We start from the raw sequence: 23,111 nt of genomic DNA on the forward strand, positions 1-23,111 counted from the left end.
GCTCTTCTGGTAATAATGTAATGCCTACGCATTGCACAGAATCAGATTCTAGCTCTGTGCTGCCCTTTCCCATAGACTTTTGTTCCCATTCTTTGCATCAGTCTTTGCACTGTTCTTCTTCAAAAGTATTAATATCAAATAAAAATTTCCTTTTTGTATTGCCCCTTGCCTTGGCCTTAAACATGCTACCTTCTTATTTCTTCAGAGGCTTTCAAACCATGTGCAAATGTGTCAGGAGTGCATGGCAACTTGTGTCACAGCCAAATGCTGAGGACTTTGTAGTCCTTTCTGGAGGTGGTGTAGGAAAGATCTGTACGTATTGTTAAAGTTAAAGCGTAGCTGTAATATTCACTCATGTCAGCTTTACCAAAATTGTAAGGGAGTAAAGCTCACTGAAAGTTTTGCAAACTTTATACATTTAATTAAATGGGACCTAAAACATATATTTTACTATTTTCATTAAAATGACCCTATTACTAAAAAAACTTCATAAGCAAGCAATGCCTATAAACGACCAAATGCTGCTTTGATACAGAGAAATCTACTTCTGGCGTCTGGTCACTTACATTTCTGGTAGTGCCAATCTTTTGGATCCTCCATGGCTTTCTTTGGTTCTTACCTCTGGCCAACTGCCCAATCCTAGCACAACCACCTGCGGGTGCCCATGTGCATGGTCTTAAACATAGAATGCATGGTTTTGAGCATGGAGCCACACATAATCATATGATTGTGGGCTGGCACATGTGCATTTGTGCACTCATCTTGTACATGAGCAAAATACATGCTCATTGCTCACAGTGGCAACTAGTAGATGATTTAATACCACCTTCAGGACCCTGTGCTGAAAGGTCTCCAACGGCTCCTGTGACCAGTGTTTTTTATTGATTTTTTTAAAATATTTTTTTATTCGTGTTACCTGACCCCTTACTTAACGCATTCTTGATTTTTTGGATCCCATCTTACACAATGGGCCTAATTTATAAAAGCTTCTCCAAGAATGGAGAAGGTAGACTATAATAGGTATATCTGGGTGAGCCAGCAAACCTCCAAATTAAAAAAAAAATAATTTGATATAAATTAGCAAATGTTTTCAGTCCTGGACCAAATCCATTCCAGCTTTGCTAGATTGCCAGGTTCTCTCTTCATAGTCTATCTTCTCTAGACTTAAACTATGAAATCAGGCCCAATATTATCTTTTAGTCCGCTGACCAAGACTGTTCTGACAGCCTCTCCTCACCTACCTGCCATGCATTTCGGTTGAAATATAACTAAGTGCACGTGCTTCTTTTTATGCACTGCCAAACAGTAAACAGCCTATCCTATGTCACGCCAGTGCATTGCACAAATATTATTTATAAAGTCATGTTATTGCACCCATGTAAACGTGAACCAGGCCTTAATGAATTTTCTCTCCCCTCTCCATGACAATGTCTGGGGCTGGCCATTGGTAGAAAGGCATATAGGTAATATTAATATTAATAAACAGGATTATATATATATAGCGCCAACATATTACGCAGGGCTGTACATTAAATAGGGGTTGCAAATGACAGACTAATACAGACAGTGATACAGGAGGAGAGGACCCTGCCCCAAAGAGCTTACAATCTAGTAGGTGGGGGAATTTTACACAATATGCTCGCCCATGCCTGGGTATTTTCCAATTACAGAAGTCATGGGCTAATAAATGAAGTCATCATCAGATGGTCCCTGCCATTATCACCTAATTCAATGAAGTAGTGAAGCATTTCTCCTACTTCCCATGAAATGAGAACAATCAACACTTATCCAAACATAATTCACAAAGACTGAACATGTAGATTGTGCTCAGGTAGGAAAACACCTTGCAGAGATAATTAAATGCATGCCAGTCTTTATTCTCTTCAAGTAAAGGTCAGAGCTTTTTTTACGTGCTTTCTGTTGTGAACATTATCAAAGAATGTCTAACATTCACTTCTCAGAGTTGAGAAGACCGATAATGCCAGATAGAAACTTGTACATCAACTTGGTGTTGTGATCAAACAAAACATACGTGGCTTGTATGGAAACACTGACCCAGATTTATCCCCAGCATTAGAAATTGAGGATTTGTATTTCTTTGTACTGTGCCCTCTTATCAGGCTGACTTTCTTAAATAAAAATATTATTTGTTCCGCTTAGTAATTGTTAGGTGGAACAAATAATATTTTCACTCAAGAAAATCAACCTTGATTGAAGGCTGTGATTTTTTAAAATGATGGATGAATGTAAAAATTATAAACCCGAAATGTTCTGTTTTTTTTTAAGGAAAGCATATAGTTAGTATATATGCGTCAATCACATTTATGAATCCAAGGGAAATGTAATACATTTTGGGGTCTATTTATAAAGCAGTGAATCTGACATAAACTGAAATATTCCTCGGTGGGTAATCAATTATTGCAATTGACACACATGGACCTGGAAGATTTTATTTTGTCACTTTTTGTGACACATTAGAAACCATATTTCAACTTGCAGATTACAGGAAAAGTTACACCTTTATTTATGTAACAATTTCCATTACTTACAGAAAAACTAATTTGGATGCAAAAATTACAGCCTATGCCAGTGTTTGTCAACCAGGACACCTCCAGAGGTTGCTGGGGGTTCCTTGAACAATGGGCAAGAATCATGGATCAGTTACCAATGACTCCAATGATCTTTTTGGCTATCCATAAGGGTTACAGTGGTCAGCAATGTAAAATGCATTGTTCTTGTTGACCATCACACTAATGTACTGTGATCTGTGGATAATATAGTATTTATACCAGGGGTGCTCTGAAGACTCCAAAGTTATTTCAAAGATTTCTTCATATTAAACGGTTGAGAAACAATGGCCTATGACAAGGGTGGAAATTCACCAAAACAGAAACTCTGAATGTTGTATGGGGCAAAATTATGATTGAAAAAAAAAATTTCTTTTTTAGAGGTTGTGGGGCACTGATGGGCACTATTCCTCCCACTGACACCAACAATGGGACATTAATCCTTGCATTGATACCAATAAGGGTCACAGTTCCCCACTGACACTAACAATAGAATAATATTCTTTCTATTGATACCAACAATGGGGCACCATTACTTTCACTGACACAAACTAGAGGCATTATTCTTCCAATAATTTCAGACTCCAGGTAATTTTGGTGCCCTGAGGCCCTTTTTACCCCTTTTAACCACTACTGCTTGGGCATAGTTTGCACTAACTAACGCTGTAGTATTTTCCACCCCCACTGTCCAAAGACTGGATCAACAAGTGTTATGTTTACACATTGGGCCTGAGTTATCAAACTCAATCAAGCCAGGCAAATATTATGGGAGAACCTGGGTAATCCAGCAAAGTTGGAATGAATTGGCAAATGTTTTCAGCCCTTGGCCAGATCCATTACAGGTTTGTTAGAATTAGGAATTAGGATAAAATTCAAATATTATATATATGCAGGCAGGTATTACCATCTACTGGGAAATATCCATGACCTAATTGTATTATTAACAACAGGAAGATACCAAAGACCTGCAGATTTTACCAATAACATGTAAATATCATCAGGAGATGGACTCTAGTAATAGGGAAATGCTCCTATGGCAGGGAGATTACCAATAATAGGTATTCTACAAACAGGCAAACTAAACGATAGGCCAAATATTCCAAAAACATCGAGTTAGGTTATTTGGCTAACCCCCCCAACCCCACAAAAAAATTGACCTCAGACTGTATTAAAGACATATGAGGTGGACACTGTACATTAGATTGTGAGCCCCTTTGACATGACTGTGATAATAAATGATCTTCCTTTAAAATGTCTTTGATGGAAATTTTCTCTCTAACAGACCAGGGTCATAAATTTCCCATTATCAGATATTCCTTGATCTGACAAGCTACATCCTTCCAGAACCTCTAGTTTATAACACCCATTGTAAAAGTTGGAGTTTTGTGTCTCCAGGGGTCATAAAACTCAGATAAGGCTAGTAGAGTGGCCCTGATTGAACTCTGAGATGTATTCTGAATACCATTTATTGATATTCTTTATATTTCCAATATACCATTCTGTATGAAGTAGTAGGTGACTGATTTGTAGTTAGATCGTTATGGTGAGCATTTTGAAACCAACGACTAGTCTCCTAGGCCTCAGGAAGGCCTGGAAACCATATGTAGCCTGTTCTGGTGAACCATAAGTCCCAGACATGCCTAGTTTGTACACCTGTACGTGTGAAATAATTATTAATGACTAGAACAAGGGCGTTTTGGGAAATGTCCATAGAACATCATATTCCATGTAGACACAGCCCTTCAGACAGCCCCCACCCTGCTCTCATTGGATTGTCTTATTAGTCCCACCTCTGTGGTTGGCATAGAAAAAGCCATGAAGGCCCAGCGGAGGGAGCTCTCACTGACATCATCTTGTTGCTAAGGACAACGGCACGGACACATTGAGCACTGCAGGGAGCCCAGTGACTCTGACTAATAACTTGGACTTTACACCGCAACCTGTACCAAAGAAAACTCCCTCTATTTAAGTATTATTTCAGAGTTTTCCTTTTTATTTTATGCTGGTGCTATAGTTCTGCTATTATTCTGGTATTGTTCTTAAATTAGTCTTTAATTTTCTATCATTTGTTTATGCACTGCTTTTTGTATGTTTTTACTCATTAAACACTATAAAAAGTGTAAGCTGAATCTCTGAAAGCGCTAAGTAGAAATAGTGTAACTTGCTAACCCGAAACGCTACTATAAACATTGTGATTTCTGAGACATTCGTGTCTGGTGTGGCAGCGGGTGACACTAAAGAAGCAGAAACATAACTGCGGTTGTCAAGGTTAACGGTGCGTGCTTCCGTCTAAGCATGTGGTGGAAGTCTACCTGTGATCGTGAGTGGCAAGGGTTACCAGAGTGGTTAATCTTGCTCTGTGACGGCCCCTCTTCAGCCTGCTGGTGCGTGGACTGTTGCTGAGCGTGCTGGAAAGTCTATGCACAGCGGTGCGGGCTGAGAGGGTGTTCGTCACAATGACTATGGACTTTGTACAGCGCTGCGTAATATGATGGCGCTATATAAATACTGTGTAATATTAATAATAATAATAATAATAATAATAATTATAGTGATAGGTTGACTCTACGGACAGACAGATCCAAGTGACAAACAGCTTGACAAGTGACAAGAATATCATGACAGAAGTGCATACTACGGAGAGATTTTATTTTATAACTTGTTTCTAAGAAATGAGGGAAAAGATCCCAAAAATGTTTTTAATTTTACATGAGCTGAACTTTAAAGAACACTAGAGCTGTGAGGTAAAGTTGTATGTCTGGATAAAATGTATTGGTGGACTCAATCCTAATGAGTACAGCATCTTCTTATTTTACATTGCAAATGTAGGATAAGAACAGAAGTACAGGACCTCCTGACTTGCTTTAAAATGTCTAGACTCTAAATCTGTCATTTAGCTCTTGGCTTTTCTATCATCCCCACCAGGCCGGTAATAGCATACAGTCATTGAAAGTTTGCATTCCCCATCTGCATACTTACTTTGAGCCAGTGGACCAGATTTTAAAAAAGCTTTCCACGGCTGGAGAAGATACACTTTCATCAGTGAAGCTGGGTGATCCAGAAAACCTGGAATAGATTTCTATAAAGTTATTTGCTATTTGCTAACAAATGTCTTAAATCCTGGACCAGATCCATTCCAGGTTTGCTGGATCACTCAGCTTCACCGATAAAGGTGTATCCTCTACAGCAGGGGTCGGCAAACTAGCCGGTATCTGGCCTAATGCAGGCCAGATCTGGCCGGATCTGCCGGCCGGATCTGCCAGGGACGTAAGGAACTACCAGAGCCACTGGAGCTCCTGAGCCACCCGAGCTCCAGTGCCGCGTCCTTGCTGTTGCTCCCCTATTTACCTCGGCCGGCGTTGATTCTTCCGCCGCCGCGGTAAATAGGGAAGGCTCCCTGAAGGGAAATCCCTCTCCTTCACAATACATACGGAGGAGAGGTATTTCACTTCAGTGGGCATTCCCTGGTGGTAGGCGGAGTCATTAGGGTGGGACTCAGAGTCCAGCCTAGTGTGCTCCTGCCCACCCCTGATATGGCCTAGTGGCCAAAAAAGTTTGCGGACCCCTGCTCTACAGCTTTGGAGAGCTTTCATAAATCAGACCCAGTGTGTCACAAACCTGGCACCAGGGGTTCTGATGTTGATGAGAAGCTCTGGGTGCCAGAAACAGATGAACAGTGTGCTGGTAGACAAGGTACAGGAATGCAGATCAGAGGCAGGTTGGGTCATAGATAGAAGTTGTCGACATAGTTGTGGTACCGGGTCAGAGCAGGAAACAAGACAAGTTCTCCAACCATAATTCAGAGTGCATGTAAGGGTAACAGAGTGGTGATCCAAAAGCACAGTCAGGATACAATCTGGGTTGCCACAAGTAATCCAAAACATGGTTCAGGTCAGGTGCATAGAGAGCTGAAGACCAATCAACCAGGCAGCAAGAACAAATCTGGGTGTGAAAAGGCCGCCTTCCGTCAATTGAGGAATACATGTGCTGTTTGCATAGGGATGAGAGCATGCTCCTCAACCTGTCTGTGTGTTCTTTCCTTACCCTGCTCTTTTAAAAACAGCAAGGGCAGCCCTCATATTTCTATCCCAGTTTAACTTTCAATAAAACACATCTTTAATTCCTACACATCAAATTGCTCTGTGGAAACTTCAGTGTTAGCTCTCCAAGGCGTTATCGGCAAACCAACATATCTCTTCCAAACTTCCTATAAAAAGAGAAAGTTTTTATTTCCTTCTAATCTTTATTTATTGTACAAGTGCCAGACAGTTGTTAAAATGGAGCGTGATATCTCTTAACTTGCTTGGCTGATCTGAATATTTATGAAATGCGCAGCTATTAAGAAAAAAACCTTGACTTTGCCAGCGCTATGTGCTGTGCATGGTAACAATCTTTAATCATTGGGGGTTTTTCTTTTCTTAATAGTTTTGGACCCGGAAGAGTAATCATACGGCAAGGTCACATCGCTCAGAACTTCTACCTGATCCTCTCCGGCACTGCCGTTGTAACCAAAGTGTCACACAGTAAGAAGACAGGGGAGCTTTTCTCCAAGACGATGGCCTTCCTGAAGAAAGGGAAGTACTTTGGGGTACGTAGGTGCTTATTCATCATATTCCCATGTGCAGGAAGCTATGCTACAGACAAGGAAAGGTTTGCAAATTATAACGGTTAATACATTCCTGTTTGTGTTGAGTGTTCTTGGGAAGCATCTAGGGCCTCTGTGCTGATTTAAAGCTTTAATACAAGCGTACAAACATCACAAATCAGCGCTCAGTGCCATGAATCTACCTGGAGCTTTGATTGACTTCCCACTGTTGCTAAATTTGTTAAAAAGTTTTGGAGGTTTGTATTTACATTTTTTGTTTTCTATTAGAATGCTAGACTCCAAAGAAATGGCTTGTGCCTGAAGATGGGTTGGTTTCCAGAAAACTGCATTGAAAACAAAAACAAAAGAGCAAAGTAGGCATAATGCAACCATTCAACTTGTTGTAGACCTACTGCACTGCTTCCCAGCAAATATTTACCTTTGTCATGCCAACCTTACTGCTCTTTAGTACATACTAGGTGCATTCATGCCCTCTAAGTTCCTCGTTTGAACATATTCACACAATTCTATTGTGAGTGGCATTCACCTGCAAAAAACTGCCAGCAGTCATATCCCCGTTATCATACCCCTTATACTCATCTCCTGCTCACACAATCCACTGTCATACCTTCTGAGCCTCTCCTGCACACATACTGCCCACTAATATTCCCCTAGCATTATTAATTTGTATATATTGCTTCTCCTCCACACAAAACTCACTGTCATATGCTTTGAACTAAGCACCTGCACATTCCCATCATACCCCTCCATCATACCCTCCACATAGCTCCCCTACACATACTACTCACCATATTACACTCTTCACTGTTCTTCTACACATACTGCCCACTGCCATACCCCATGCGAAAACTAAAAAAAAAAGAATAAGTAATAAGTCCATCCTCTCAAAAAGTATCAATGGAGGCTTTGGTATGTTTACAATATTTCCGATTTGAACCCCCTTTCATTGTTAGGGGGCTGGCTAATGCAAAAGCTTACTGGCCCTTTTAAGCCTGCTGGCCATAAAATATTGTTGCCTATCCCAGTTCTTTGAATTCCACACCTGCTGTATTCCTCATCACTTACAGTGTTCACCTATGTACCTCCTCCTATGGCCATCAGTAAATGATCTGTCCTTATTCTACTGTTGTGAATGGTTCTGAACTTTTTACACGATGCTGCTTTGCAGAAAGTGGATGTAAGTGCAGAGGATCACATGAGATTGGCATACCTTTGAAGTGGCTTACCCAAAAGGAAAAGCACAGAGAAGTGAACATAGAGATGTTTGGACACCATCAATGGAAAGCAGCCTTAGTGATAGTGAAGTAATTTTTCCGAATGATAATGCATCTTACCACAGAGCCTTTAAACTTATCTTTAGGAAAGGCATATCAACTCAATGGCATGACCAGCAAACAGAATCTCAGTCCGTTTGGAAATACTGTAGAAAATTAAATATTATGGTCAATGACAAGACTCCATACTGCAAAGCTGATCTGTCAGCTGCAATACAAGAAAGCTGCAACCTGATTCATGAAGAATATTCGTTTTCTTTTGTGAAGTCTATGTCCAAGCTAGCAAAAGCTAGAGGAGGTGCAACAAAGTACAAAAGTGAACTTTTTGGGGTTATTCCATAATTTATTGTTCATTGTTGAGTGATTCCATCATTTTTTTTCTGTCTGTGGAGGTTCTCATGTATGTCAATATATATCTAGTAGTAATTAGACACATTCAGCTGGACATGTTCTAGAAATGTTGAAGACATTTGGCAGCCTATCCTGCATTGCATAAGCACCTTAATCCAATCACCATGGAATGGAAGTGCATATTTTGGACAAAGAGGACAACTGTTTGAAAGATATGTGAAAATGACCTTCTATGTCAAATTAGAACCAACTTGGAAAAGAGGTGGGAGCCTTCAATATCATCTGCCTTCCAGACCTTTTCATATATCTACCACAGCATATTGACATTTCACACCCTCAACCATATAATTCAAAGTACCTATACAGTTATTTCTTAATAAACAACTTAACTGTTTAGTGACCGCTTGCACTTATGACTGGCTCTCTGATGAGTACATTGTACATAAACTGTACAGTGTACAATTGTGCAGCATCGTCTCTTCATTCATATTGGCTTCATATTTCTTCCTATGTTGTCCTTCTTCTCCTTGATCTTGGTCTGCAGACTGACACATGCTGCTCGCTTGCAGCTCTGCAGACCGGCTCTTTACTAAGCTTCTCGTTTAAAGCGGACCTAAACTCATATTTGTACTTTACATAAAGGGGTAGATAACCCTGTTATATAAAGTAAATATATAATTTTTTTAAAAAAAATACAACACCCTTTTTAAAAAAAAGCACCTCAACTTTCTACGCCTACGTCACGCATCCCGGGAGGCTCTTGGCTGTTCCTTCTGCACATGCCCCAGAAGGGGCATTTTCAGTCACTTAGGGGAAAGAGATAACGATCTCATGCACGCGCAGTGAATTCCAGGACAGCATGGGACCTGATCAAGGGCTTCTCCAGCAGGATCGAGGGATCTGTGGAATCAAAAAGTAAGTGTGATTTTTTTATTTTTCAGGTTAGTTGCACAACCAATTCGCTTAATGACCATGTCATTGGTGGAGTATATGTAAAGACTTCCCGACACCAAAGAGATTAAGCTCATTTTACACTCCTGATCCTGGAAAATCCACATCTGCAATATCACGTGTCATGGTGATTGGCTAAAGGTGATTAAGCCTTGTGGATATAAATGAGTCTTTTCCTACACTTGAATCACTGAAGAAGCAGCTCGGAAACAAGTCCAGTTGACTGTGACTACCTACCACTAGATATCATTTTTTCTTCTGCATCGTATAAAAAAATCATGTGCCATTATTACAACAATGTCATTATTTTTTGGAGGTATGTTTGACAATGCTAGAAGATTTAGCTGTAAAATTAATTTATTAATATAAATATGAAATGATAAGAACAAAAACAGCTGCATGAGCATCCTCCAAGTGTAGGGGTTCCATCATGTTTGCTAGAGGTTATAAACAGACTTTCTTTAGCTTTCATTTTTGCGTTTTTTCTGAAAACAAGTCAGCTTTAAAGCAACTGCACAAATAACACACAAGGCCTCAATGCGCAGCCATCTTATCCCAAGCAAAGAAAAGATCCAAAACTTTAGTGGTTGAAATTACAAACTCAAAAGTGAATTATTCAAATCATTAAGAGAAACTTTCAGGGAAAGAGAAAGTTCAATAGCATGAAATCCCAGCTGGCAGCGGAGACCTCAGAGACCCCACCGCGAAGGAGAGCTCCAAGCAACTTCCAGGAGCCCAGACACCGGGGGAAAGAGATGTTACATCCTCCTAGAGAACAGTCTCACTAATTAGTGCCACCTAACTCATATACCTGTGGGCTTCCTAATTAACTTGAGCCGCCAATTTCTTCACTTTTCATTGAACGTGATAGCGGGGAACTGAGAAATAGTTAGGCATATTGTGTCATCCTCTCTGTTACATCTCACAGAGACATTCTACAGTACAAGCTTTGCAGGAATCCTGCCTCCATTAGAATATTTTTGTACATATGTAAAAAAAATGTATCTTTTATTAATAGACTTGAGATAGCCGTAGAGCTGTGATTCCAGCCACACAAAGAAATCTTCTCACTAAGATGATTTATCAGTTTGTCTATGTTACATTTACATTCAAGATCATTTAAGATTCCCAACGTTTATCTAAACATCCCAACTACTGCTACAAAATGGATGCAAATTGCCCTTGGTGTTTTATATTTTTCTCACCGAAAGTAAAAAGAAGAACAATTAAATAAATAAAATTTAAAAAAAATTTAAAGAACAATTATTAAAAAGTTAAAAATAAAACTACCTTTGCCTCTACTCCGTTCTCTTCAAACAACAGCCAGAAAATAGTTGTATCTGCAGATCTGTGTCCCAACCTGCGTTGGTGGACAATAGGGGAAGGACCCTTGGTGATCAATAAAAAGAATGGCCAACATTGGCCAACAGTGGTGATCATTGGTGATCAATGTATGCCAATTCAATAGTAATCAGTGAGAGGAATGCTCATTTGCACGGTGGCCAGTGGACACAATGCCCCTCTTACAGACAGCTAATATGATCATTGGTGTAAGTTGTGTCTAAGATATGAGAGGAGAAGATCCACTGGTCCAATACAGATAGTTCTGCCGATTACCATTGGTGCTGGACCTATGCAAACACCATTAGGCAAGGGAATAATCCATCACTGATCATTGCTCAAGGAACCAAAGCAACCTATAAAGAACTGTTTCTAAACCAGGGTTCCTACAGAGGTCATCAGGGGTTCCTTGAGCAATGAGCGATTTGTGACTGTCGGGCCAGTTTAACTGATACCAATGATCTTTTTGGCTGTCATCTGTAAGGATGACATTTTTGCCAATGACCAGCAATGTAAGAGGCATTCTTCCTACTGATCATAGTGTGGATATAGTATTTATTATTTCAAAGGTTGCCCATAAAAAGGTTGAGAAAGACTTCCTGAGCTTCTCCAGTCTCTGAGAGCTTTGATAAATCCGGTTTACTGTTTATGGAAAGGTATGTATTGATCTAGTTGGAAGGCTAGATGACAATTTCAAGGCTTTTTTGGTCAAGAAATACTGCTCTAGAGGAACCCTAAGATTGGTAAAAACAAAGGAAAAGAAGTTTAGGTTGTTTTGCGAACATGGGAATTCTATGACCACCAATTAATGTTCAGAGATGTCAATGTCTGAGACCAGTTCAATCCTAAAAGGATTTCTGAGAAGCTGTAAATCTGTAAATCTTTTACTCAGGCTTCATCTATTCCTCAAACACAAGGAAAGAATATAAACTCCAAACACGTGAAGCCCTACAGGGAAATGAACCCAAAAGTTGCAATGTTACACACCGAGCCACTGTGCAATCCGCTTAATAAGCCCTAATCTGTGCTTTTCCCTGGCCTATGATAGGTAACCTTTCCCATATCAAAGGATTGACATTAGCTTGAACACTGATCATGTGTTTTAATTACATTTTCATGCATATTTGCAATTGAATAGAATACAGAAAAATGCAAATATTTCCCTTTCTGTATATCATCACCTGCTTGATTTATCTACCCTATTAGAAGAAAAAGAGTATCCTTTCCATTACTTTTAGTCTGATGGCTAATTAATATTTCTTTGTCATAGCTACTAATGTTCTCAAACTCCTTAATTTGCTTAAAACAATTAAAAATGTGTGAGGCCATTAATTATATGTCAGGATAGAAAAACAATAATTCTAAATAACTCTCAGAAAATGCTCAAGGCAGAGTGTGCTACTTATGGCACCTTCATCCTTGTAGAGGGGGATCAGACAGAAGAGCGATAACACATATTAATGGAACTGTTTTGATCATTAAAATGAACCTAGAACTTTTTAAAGATAATTTTCTCAAACATTTGTTTACTGCACCTAATGGGCTTGATTTATTAAAGCTCCCCAAGACTGATGAATGTAGACTATCATGAGAGAACCTGCATAATCCAACAAAACTTGGATTTTTTAAAAATTAATTGCTAGTAGTTGGTAAATGTTTTCAATACATTCAAGGTTTGTTGGATCAGCCAGGTTCTCCCATGATAGTCTACGTTCACGAGTCTTGGAGAGCTTTAATACATTGAACCCATTGCATAGTGTGTGTCCATTCTTCAATAGTATTGCAGCTGGTCCATGTTCATATATTTAAGTCTAACAATAGTTAATTTTGTTTGCCTAGTCCACCAGTGTAGAGCTTATGATGACCTTCTCCAGCACTCACATGACTCAGACTTACTTAACAATGCAATACTTTTAAACTACTAGATTACCTACTGATCTATACTGTATACTTGAAGGATTTCACCTGTGTGTTTCAGCAAGGAATACATATGCATACAGGAAGCCTGGCACCCCCACAGAAGGTGGCACCAAGACTTTCTGTGGGGGACTTCTTCCAACATTAAAGCAGAACTATATTCCACTTTGAAAATGAGCGATCAGGCAGGTGTTTATTGCAGTAAGGGACATGCGATATCCCTTCTGCAATAAAACATACCTGCCTGATCACTGTCTTCATTTTTCAAAAAAGGATCTTGACTTCCCCTATGGCTGCCGGGATTAAATGAAGTTACGTCATCCTAGGCCAATTGAGATTTACCCTAACTCCAAGAAGAAGTTTGGGTAAAAATGGCTGCACCTGTATTGGAGCAAGGGCAGGTGAGTTCCGGTCCCTTCTGCAATACAGGACCTACCTTTAAACCTTTTTTTTAGCGTTTGGGTTTAGTTTCTAGTTTAAAATGGCCTTGAGTAGGAGGGTTCTTCAAAAAGTGTCTGCACGTTTTTAAACTTTATTTACGAAGAATCAAATTACATCACTTTTCTACATAGTCATCTTCCTTTGTGATGCGTTTTTCCAAGCTTCATGCCAACTTTTTAATTCCATCAGCAAAAAAATTTTTTTCTTTGACAGCGTACCTGTAGCTACAATGGCTTCACGTTAAAATCTTTTTCCCCTTAAAGATTCTTTGAGACATCCCAAAGGTGGAAAGCAGATGGTGCTAAATCCAGACTAGAAGCAGTGGATATAGTTAATATAGCAGGGGCTCCCTGAAGACGTAAAGGATATTCCAAGGTTTCTCCCATAAAAATAACCTCCCACTTAAATTATCTGAGGGTTTCCAATGTATGGGCACAAAAAGCACATGACAGAATGTTGTTACTCTTTGGTGCATTTTATAAGTTTCTCATCCAACCATAGCAGGACAACACTTATACTAAACTGCTCGGTCAGCCAGCTTGCCAGGCACCCTAGTCACATGACACTCTCAGACACAACCAATCACTACTCCTCACACCCTCATTGTTTCAAACAAAGTATAAAAGTGTGCAAACTTTTTTATTAAATCAGGAATTTTTACAGTCCAGGTCTAACTAACTAATCTATGAGAGCTCCTTCCTGGAACATATATATAAGAACAATAACATGGGGCAGGTATGCCTGGAGGCTGCTCATACCTCTTTGAAAGTGCAAAGCCACACCAAACAAATAATATTCATAGTACTGGAGGGTTTGTGAAACATTTTATATGATTTCTTCTTTTTGTTAACCGTTATGATATTTGACCTGTTTGATCTATGCTCTCTGTAATTCTTTATTTATAAATGTTCTTTTACTCTTCAACTATGATTAAAAAATTTGCAGAAAAATGACAGCCATGGGTACATTTATCTAGAACACATTTTGCTGCAGTGAATACTGAACAAATTCAAACAACTAGCGCAGTGGTCCCCAACCTTTTGGAGCTCATGGACCACTAAATCTATGGACTCCAGACCGCGCATGGGCCATGTGTCACTCAAAGAGGATGAAACTTCCCTCAGAGTGACGTCATGATGCCAGAACCCACCCACTCTCCCATCGCAGATCTAAGCCTGGAATGGGAGAGTGGGTTGTGGAATCCAGAGACACAACCCACCCACTGCTCTGAGCCTACAATGGAGACATGGTCTGCCGCTCTGGCCGCTGCACCCCCCCAAGCATGGTCCTGACCCCACTGAGGGGTGCACCGGCCAGAGCCATGGACCACCGCTGGTCTCCGTGCTCTCGCGACCCACCTGTCAGACCGGCTGGGGGTTGGGGTCCCATGAACTAGCGCACATCACTATTATGTTACGTTTAAACTCTTAGGATGAGTTCAGATTGGCTCTTTATCTACAGTGGCTTTTACTTCTGGTGGCAAGGAAGTCAGGTCTCAGGGCGGTCTGGTCCTCAATTAATTCCAAAATGCATTTCCCAGTGGTTTGGAATACAACAGCAGGAAAACAATTATCCTGCAATGTCTTACAACCAATGCAAGCCATAGAAAATACTTTAAAACGCCCATCATAACTGCAACCAAATGCTTCACATAGCTAATGGTTGAAAGTGAACATTTAGGGGCAGCTAAGAGTGTGATTCTTGACTTCCAACCTGACCTTTAAAATAAATTTTGGGACATACACTGCTTTAGTACTAGTACCAGTACAAGGACATAGGAGAGCTCTAAATTTCTGATATCATCCATCAGAGAAATTTACCCTGTCTGTCTTTCTGATGCTGTTTTACCAGACAGAAGGGGAATTCTCCAATAGATACCTGAACAGAAAAAAATTTTTCTTCCTTTATGCATAATGGGGAAGGTTAACACACCTATAGAAGAGGCCCATAGCCGTAAGAAATCAGGCACAGGGCCTACATGACAGGTTGCTAGGCCTAGCCCAGGGGTGTTAAGGGTAATAAAATGAAGTAAGGCTAGGAGGAGTTGTGCTAGTGTGGAGAGTGAGGTAGGAGGGGATTAGGCATAGGACAACTTAAAAGGGGCAGGAAGGAAGTGAGAGGCCATCTTTTGGAAGAAAAAATTTTCCTGCCCAGCCATCCCTTCTCTTTAGGTTATAATTTGAAAGTTTAATCTGTTTTAGAGGTTGGGGTCTTGGAAGGCAAGGATCCAGTGCATGGTAAAGTGGTGGATTTTGGCAGGGGAACATCCTCTTTTGTTGCGTCTCCCCCTAATGGTGAACAGATGATTATGGCTCCGGAGAGGATGCTGAGCGGCTAGGGGCCAAGGTGGAGATGTTGAACAAGATAAATTACTGTTGAGTGTGGATTTTGCCTTTTGAGACCTGCAGCCTGGTTATTTAGGTGTATAACCGGGAGTTTGTAGTTTGTTAACATTATGGGTATTGTGGTTATGGTTATGTATTATTAAAAGGGGGGAATTAGGTGGGTGGTTAATTAGGTTATGTTCAATGTAATATGTTGGTGTTATATAATCCTGGTTTATTAATAATAATAATAATAATAATAATAATAATAATTGTGTGTTATGTTAATGTATGCTGGCATATTAAAAGTGTAAAATGTATTTATTTATTTGTTGTTCATTTATTATTGGATATTTGTTTGTTAATTACTTGAATGCTTAATTTATTTAATGATGGTTAAATAATTGGCTGCTTGCTAGCCAATTTAAATGCAAGATTGGTGTTTGGGTATTTAATGGGGGGGAGTGGTTGGTAAGCAGGTGGGGGGTCTGGGGGAGGCAGAGGCTCTGATGGGATGATAAAGGATGGGCTCGAAGGTCCGAGCTACCATGGTCATGGATTTTTATATCTGTATGTGTTGCTTTTTCATTTTTTCTATCACTTTCTGTCTAGTAACAAAGTTGTCACCTGGACAGTAAGTATGGGAAAATCTTTCTAATAAGGCCTTAGATATCAGTAAAAACCAACAGGAGTTCTAAGTCTTCTCTTTATCTGAAGCTAAAAAAAAATGCTTTTAGCCTAACTTTTAAGACGGCCCATTTATCAATAATTTCCAAGATTTGCACATTGCTTTACTATTCTTTGCAACTTTGCCGTCATAAACTATTTTTGCAAATCTTTTTTGAAAATGTACAAATTTTAGATAGAAAATGGTTGACCACAGAATCTGGAGGTGTTGGGGGGTGAATGGGTGGGATGTATCTGCTTACACCCCAATATACATATCATGAATATTTTACTCCTCTTTTTTGTTGGGCATATAATTTGCAATATTGGAATCAAATGATTTTTATGCATTTATTTTTCTTTATTAAAGGTCTCTTTTTAATGTTTGATGTTATTATGTGTTCTAGGATGTGGCTATATTGACTAATGCAAGGAGAAATGCCACAGTGGTGTGCCATGACACCGTCTCATTGCTTGCCATATCTAGACAGGTAAGAATAATCAATGATTATTTGTGATATGCAAGATGATTGGGGTTATTCTACTACCACATAAATATTATCTCTTTTCAACTTAGAAAATATAAGGGGCCTTGGCTCCAGCCCCTGACAGCCTCCATATAAGCATATGTTATGCTGCAGGAGATGGTCAGGAAGTGCAGACATTGTAATGAAGATGGTCAGGGAATGAGGACATTGTAAAGGACATAGTCAGAAAGTGTGGTCATTGTACAGGAGATGGTCAGGGAATGAGGACATTGTACAGGACATTGTCAGAAAGTGTGGCCATTGTACAGGAGATGGTCAGGGAATGAGGACATAGTACCGGAAATGGTCAGAGAGTGTGGACATTGTACAGGAGATGGTCAGGGAATGTTGTCATAGTACAGGAGATGGTCAGAGAGTGTGGACATAGTACAGGAGATGGTAAGAGACATTTCTAGACATGAACCTAGCCTAACTGACACACAGTTTTCTACATGCTCGTAATAGGTGTGCAAATAGAACTACCGACCCAGCAAGATGAGCTTTACATTCAGCCAATTGGTGTTCTTTACAATGAGTTTAGCAATTGCAGATTCCATCACACCTGAATGATGGTGGATTCACTTAATACTGCCAATGTAAGCTTGAATTGACCAACTGGTCTGGCTCTGACTATATCCTTGTGTTGGTAGAATGTAAATCTTTCCAGCCAAACTTTTTAGCAAATGACTAATAACATAGAAGACTGGACGAAGCTGCTCATTCTGCTTTCCAGTTGATCCTCACTGGGACTCATGTAAAATGGTCACGGTAATCATGGAACATTATTACCCTATTTGTAGAAAAAAACAAGCAGTTTTTTCTTAAGTAACCGTTTGCTAGGGGCTCCCTGATCAATGAGGAATTTGTTCTGCTCAGGTCAGCTTAACTGACACTGATAATTTTTTTGGCTATCTGTAAGGGTGACATTCCTCCCAATGGCCAGCAATGTAAGAGAAATTCTTCCTGCTGATCACCACACTAATGTACTGTGAGCTGTGAATATAGTAATTATAGTCGGGGTTCCCTGAAGACCCAAAAGGTATTTCAAGGTTTCTCATATGTTAAAAAGATCAAGAAACACTGCAATGGAATTAATTATGTATCCATACTGTAGAATCAAACACCAAATTAATTGCTTTCCAAGCACCTTTAGTAATTCCTCAGGATTAGCATGTGGAAAGTCACCAGTAAATAAATGTCACTCGGGCTTGTCAGAGAAGATTTCAGCGACACCTGCTTCCCTATGAAGCTTTTCTAATTTTCCAACTGCGCAAAAATAAATCACCAGCCGTGTAATGAAACCCTCCTTCGTTTACATTGAGCAATATACGAGCCCGGTAATTCACAGCATAATTTTAATATGATGTTCTGATTATACATTATAGTACCAATTTCAATCCTGCCAAGTGATTAATGGTAAAATATATCCCGAAGGAAGGAATCATTTCTGCAAATGTTGTAGAATATGAGAGATTGATTAGAACCATAATGTTTTAGAATTGACTTAGCTCATCATTTTATTTTCTCTTTAAAAAAAAAAAGAGTTTTTCGGAAAAAAAATAGTTCCAGGAATCCTTGTCCTTCACAAGAGCTTAGTCTGAATTTTTTTTGAAGATCTGTTAATTTTCTAGTAGTATATATTCATTAAATATATGGACTGTTTCCTGCAGGAATGGTCTTCATTATTTTTCTAGTAGAATCTAAAAATGTACTCATACATATGCTAAATTACTTTTAGTCTTTTCTACAAAAAGGCATTTATTTTTATTGCATCTACAAACAACTTTCATTTATGACCCTATATTTATACTTTTCGACCAGCTTTGGGGTGAAAGTTGATTTACTCTTTTTTTATTTATTGTAGGTGGAAATTGAAGCAGGTGTAAATTTGTAACATGGGAGAAATGGTCCTTGCAGACAATGGGCTTGATTTAATAAAGCTCTGCAAGACTGGAGAACGTAGACTATCATTGAAGAAACTTAAGCAGATCTGGTCCAGGACTAAAAATATTTGCCATGTAATGGCAAATCATTTTTTTTAGAGAATCCAGGCTTGCTGGATCACCCAGGTTGTTTCATGAGTGTCTATCTTCTCCAGTCTTGGAGAACTTTGATAAATCAGGCCTATTACCCCTGGACTCTGGTGCTATCCTATTAATCATTATGCTAGTAAATGCATTGTACTGATGTCCTAAACATGGAGGGAACAGAATATTACAATTACATTACCCAGTTACTTACAAAGGAATCTAACAAAAGAATAACATTTTTCCTTGGACATGATTGGATAGTTGAAGTTAGCAGTTTCATCTCATTAATTAAACATAATACAAATATCCCCTGCAATGAGATATTTCACTTTGCTATGTGAACGGCCTATATTTCTCTAGTAAATCAACCCCACAATGTTGTGTAGGGTGTAGTGGGGTGGGCACAGGCAGGAACATGCCCTCAATCTCTTCGGTGGTCGGCAGCTCTGGCCGGTCCGCCCCCCACAGGGTCAGGAGAAGGGGGGGTCCTCCCCTGGCACCAGCCAGAGCTGTGGACCATGTCTCCTGTATGGAACTGCAGGCTCAGGGCGGTCTCTCTGAACACAACCCACATATTCTCCTATCACAGGCTCAGACCTGCGATGGGAGAGTGGGCGGGTTCCGGTATCATGATGTCACTTTGGAGGAAGTTACTTCCCGTTTGAGTGACACATAGGCAGGAGTGTAGTGGGGCGGGCACAAAAACATAAAAATGATGCGCGTTCACCATGGATAGTATTGTGCCCCCTCTTCTTTTTTTAGGACTACACTCCTGCATGTAACCCTTCTAAATGTCAGCTTTCACATGTTACTGTCATTCCAAAAGTCAATTTCAAACTTTGTAGATCTGCATCTTAAAATAGTACCTGGTTATCCTGCCATAAATATCCTTGTTTAAAAACTTCCTGTCAAGGTAACAGTGCTCTCTCTCATGAATGTACTGCTGCATTACCACCCTGCAGTTACCAATTTCAACATACCTTGTGCTTGAATAGGTCTCTGTTTTTAACATCAGCAAACCCAGCCTGAGGACCAACCACTTTTCCAGTGGATATGGAGGCCATTTATGGTACACACTGCATTAGCAAACAATGGTACCTATTTAGGTTTTACATCTTAATAACAAACTCAAAATGTCTAGACTCCTCAGTAGACAGCAATAATTTTTTTATTTTAGCAAAAAAGGAACTGGTTTTCTCTTCTTTCTATGGCTAACATAGTGGACCTGATTTATCAAACCTTTCTAAGACTGTAGAACTATCATGGTTGAGTCTGGGTGAACCAGCAAACCAGCCATGCACCCAGAATTGAAAACATTTGCCACGTAATAGCAAATGATTTTAAGAAATCTATTCCAGGTTAGCTGATGACTCAGCTTCTCCTATGAAAGTCTATCTTAGTGTTTCTCAACCTTTTTAACATGGGTCAATCCTCGAAATAAAACGTTCAGAACCCCTGCTAGTAATATACTATACTTTATTATATATTTACTGCTCACAGTATATTAGCCTGGTGATCCATAGGAAGAATGCCTCTTATATTCTTGGCCATTGGGAAGAATGTCACCCTTAAAGATAGCCAAAAAGATCATTGGTGTCACCTAAACTAACTTAAAAGACACAAATTGGTAATTGCTCAAGAAACCCCTAGCAACCTCTGGAGGAACCCTGATTGAGAAACACTGATCTATCTTCCCCAATCTTGGATAGGTTGGATAAATCAGACCCATATCATCAACTATATAAAATTAATATTTTGCTGATGCAAGCTAGTCATAGATATTGCTAATTTTTCTATTGGATTGTTTATAACACTGTACACGTCTTTCATGCATATGAATAGTCAGTGGGTATCCTAAAGTGTATCCATACCCAAGAACAAAAATGAAATATATTGCAGTTGACAACTCGTTAGATATGGTGGTTGCAGAGACACAGGAAGCTGTTACCCTGCTAGATTTCTAGCTAATATTTTAAACTTATTAAAAAGATATAACAAAGCATTTAATAATGGTACATATACATTTTATGTTTAGATTAAGCAGGGGCAAAACTTTGTAATGTAAATGTTCGAGCGGCCTTAATATGTTCATTGAGGGCCACACCTATTAGATTCTAGAAAACCATTATAGCACACTAATAATGACCTTTAAAGTAATACATGTAATTTACACTATTTTATCTCATAGAAAGTGTTCATTAAACATTTAAAATATGAGCTGCAAATAAAAGCTTGAAAGTGGGTCATTTAGCAACTGGGGAACAGCTGGGGCCTCATTTAATCTAAATTCCTAAACTACTGGAGGCCTCAATTAAGGAGCAAGAGGGACAAACATGGGCCAAAAAACATCAGCTTGACATGTGTATGAGGGTTCTCATTTATGCTGGAGAATGTATAGCTGATAGTAGTTAGTCACATTAACATGGACTCCATGGAAAGCTAAAAAATATTCCCAAAATGACATTATGAATGTGACTGTCTACTACTGGATACCAACGTGACACGATGTACACACAATCATTAAACTATCATTCAATTTATTTATTTTTAGCTATACCAGTGTAGTTACCTTTCTTTGACTTGATATCAGTCTCTTGTTTTTCTCTGAACTTCACAGAAATTAAATAAACTAGGAATACTTAAGTGCCAATGGGGTTTGCTGCATTAATGTGCTGATAAGTACCCTAAATAGTGAGGTCGCTGGCTTGGCTGTGTTTATTTGGCCATGGCCAGATAGACAAAAACTCAAATTAAATACAACAGCTCCTACATCTGTGTTTTTAGTGTTCACTGATTGTTCGGAGCACAGAATAGAAGGGGCAGAATCAACTGTCAGTCATTTTTCAGACACTAAAATTAAAGCAATAATCCAAAATTTCTAACAATAAAGAAAAAAAGACATCATTACAATTTGGTCTGAATCCTACCCACTGACTTATGTTTGTGCCAGAGCTGTCTTTTTCATCCTTTCTTCCATGCCTTGTGATGGAAGAGTCATTCACCTAGACCAAGTAAGTAAATATAAGGTGGCTTACACTTCACTGATCTCATGTATGTTCCATTTCATTGCCATGCTATTCTTTGTACATTAAGAGCTCCAAGATTTTTCTAGTGCAACTGTCGCCAAGCGGTTCGCAAGAAAATTTTGGTGGTATGTGGCCCTGGCCCGTGTGCCCTCCCTAACAGAGTCCTTCTCCTGACCCCGTTGGGGGGGGGGGGCATACAGGCCAGAGCCATATCTCTGGCAGGCTTAGGGTGCTGGGTGGGTTGTGTCTCTGGATGGATTCTGGCATCATGAATTCACTCTGGGAGAAGTTTCTTCCCCTTTAAGTGACACACAACTACCCGCACATGTTCAGTCCGGAGTTCATAAATTTAGTGGTTTGTGAGGTCCAAAAGGTTGGCAGTCACTGCTCTAGTGCTGCCCCCACTCTCTGGAATTCCCTACCTTATCCAATTTCATATGTTTCTACTGTTACAGTCAAGCAAGCTGTTACAACTCACATGTTTATTCTTATTTACTCCTCTTTTCTTCCGCTCTCTTCTTCTTCTGCTCTCTCTTTACCATCACTAATTATCCAGTGTACCATTTCCCAATTTTTTGTGTTCACATGTTCACATGATAAATCCTGTAGGCTGGATTGGGCAGAGTTCTGTTCTCCTGATATGTGGAGTTCTTTTATATTGGCACTTTATACATAAAAGGATAATAGAAATTATTAATAAGAAGTGGTACAAAAATGTATACTTACATAAATATACCTAAATGTATACTATATATATACCCCAAAATTTGTCAGTAGTCCTAAAAATCTTGATGGAGGTAATCATTTGGGTTTTTGTAAGAACTATAAAAATATGTATTCAGTAAATGTAATTTCTTATTTAAAAATGTTCAACTCACCAATAGTTTACATTTCACACTTTAATAAGTTTCTCTTTTTCTTTCAGGACTTTTTGAACATATTCCTGAACAACGAAACCCATGAAGGTCCAGACCATATACAACTCCTGCAAAGCATTGACCTACTTAGTGGGTGGCCCATTGATAAACTTCCTTACAACAACCCCAGGATTTGTATCCAAACCTTCTACAGGTATGAATAACAATTTTGG

The 23,111-nt window shown here is 39.3% G+C and overlaps 1 long non-coding RNA gene across 1 annotated transcript; it reads left to right on the plus strand.

Moving 5' to 3' along the window:
• The first annotated feature begins 7,028 nt into the window (after positions 1–7,028).
• On the plus strand, positions 7,029–23,039 carry LOC140342491 (uncharacterized). Its single transcript, XR_011923093.1, has 3 exons — positions 7,029–7,155; positions 16,846–16,929; positions 22,947–23,039. It is a non-coding gene; the product is annotated as an uncharacterized lncRNA (long non-coding RNA).
• Positions 23,040–23,111: the final 72 nt, after the last annotated feature.

The sequence above is a fragment of the Pyxicephalus adspersus genome, chromosome 1 (assembly GCF_032062135.1).
Source record: "Pyxicephalus adspersus chromosome 1, UCB_Pads_2.0, whole genome shotgun sequence".
Taxonomy (NCBI): Eukaryota; Metazoa; Chordata; class Amphibia; order Anura; family Pyxicephalidae; genus Pyxicephalus; species Pyxicephalus adspersus.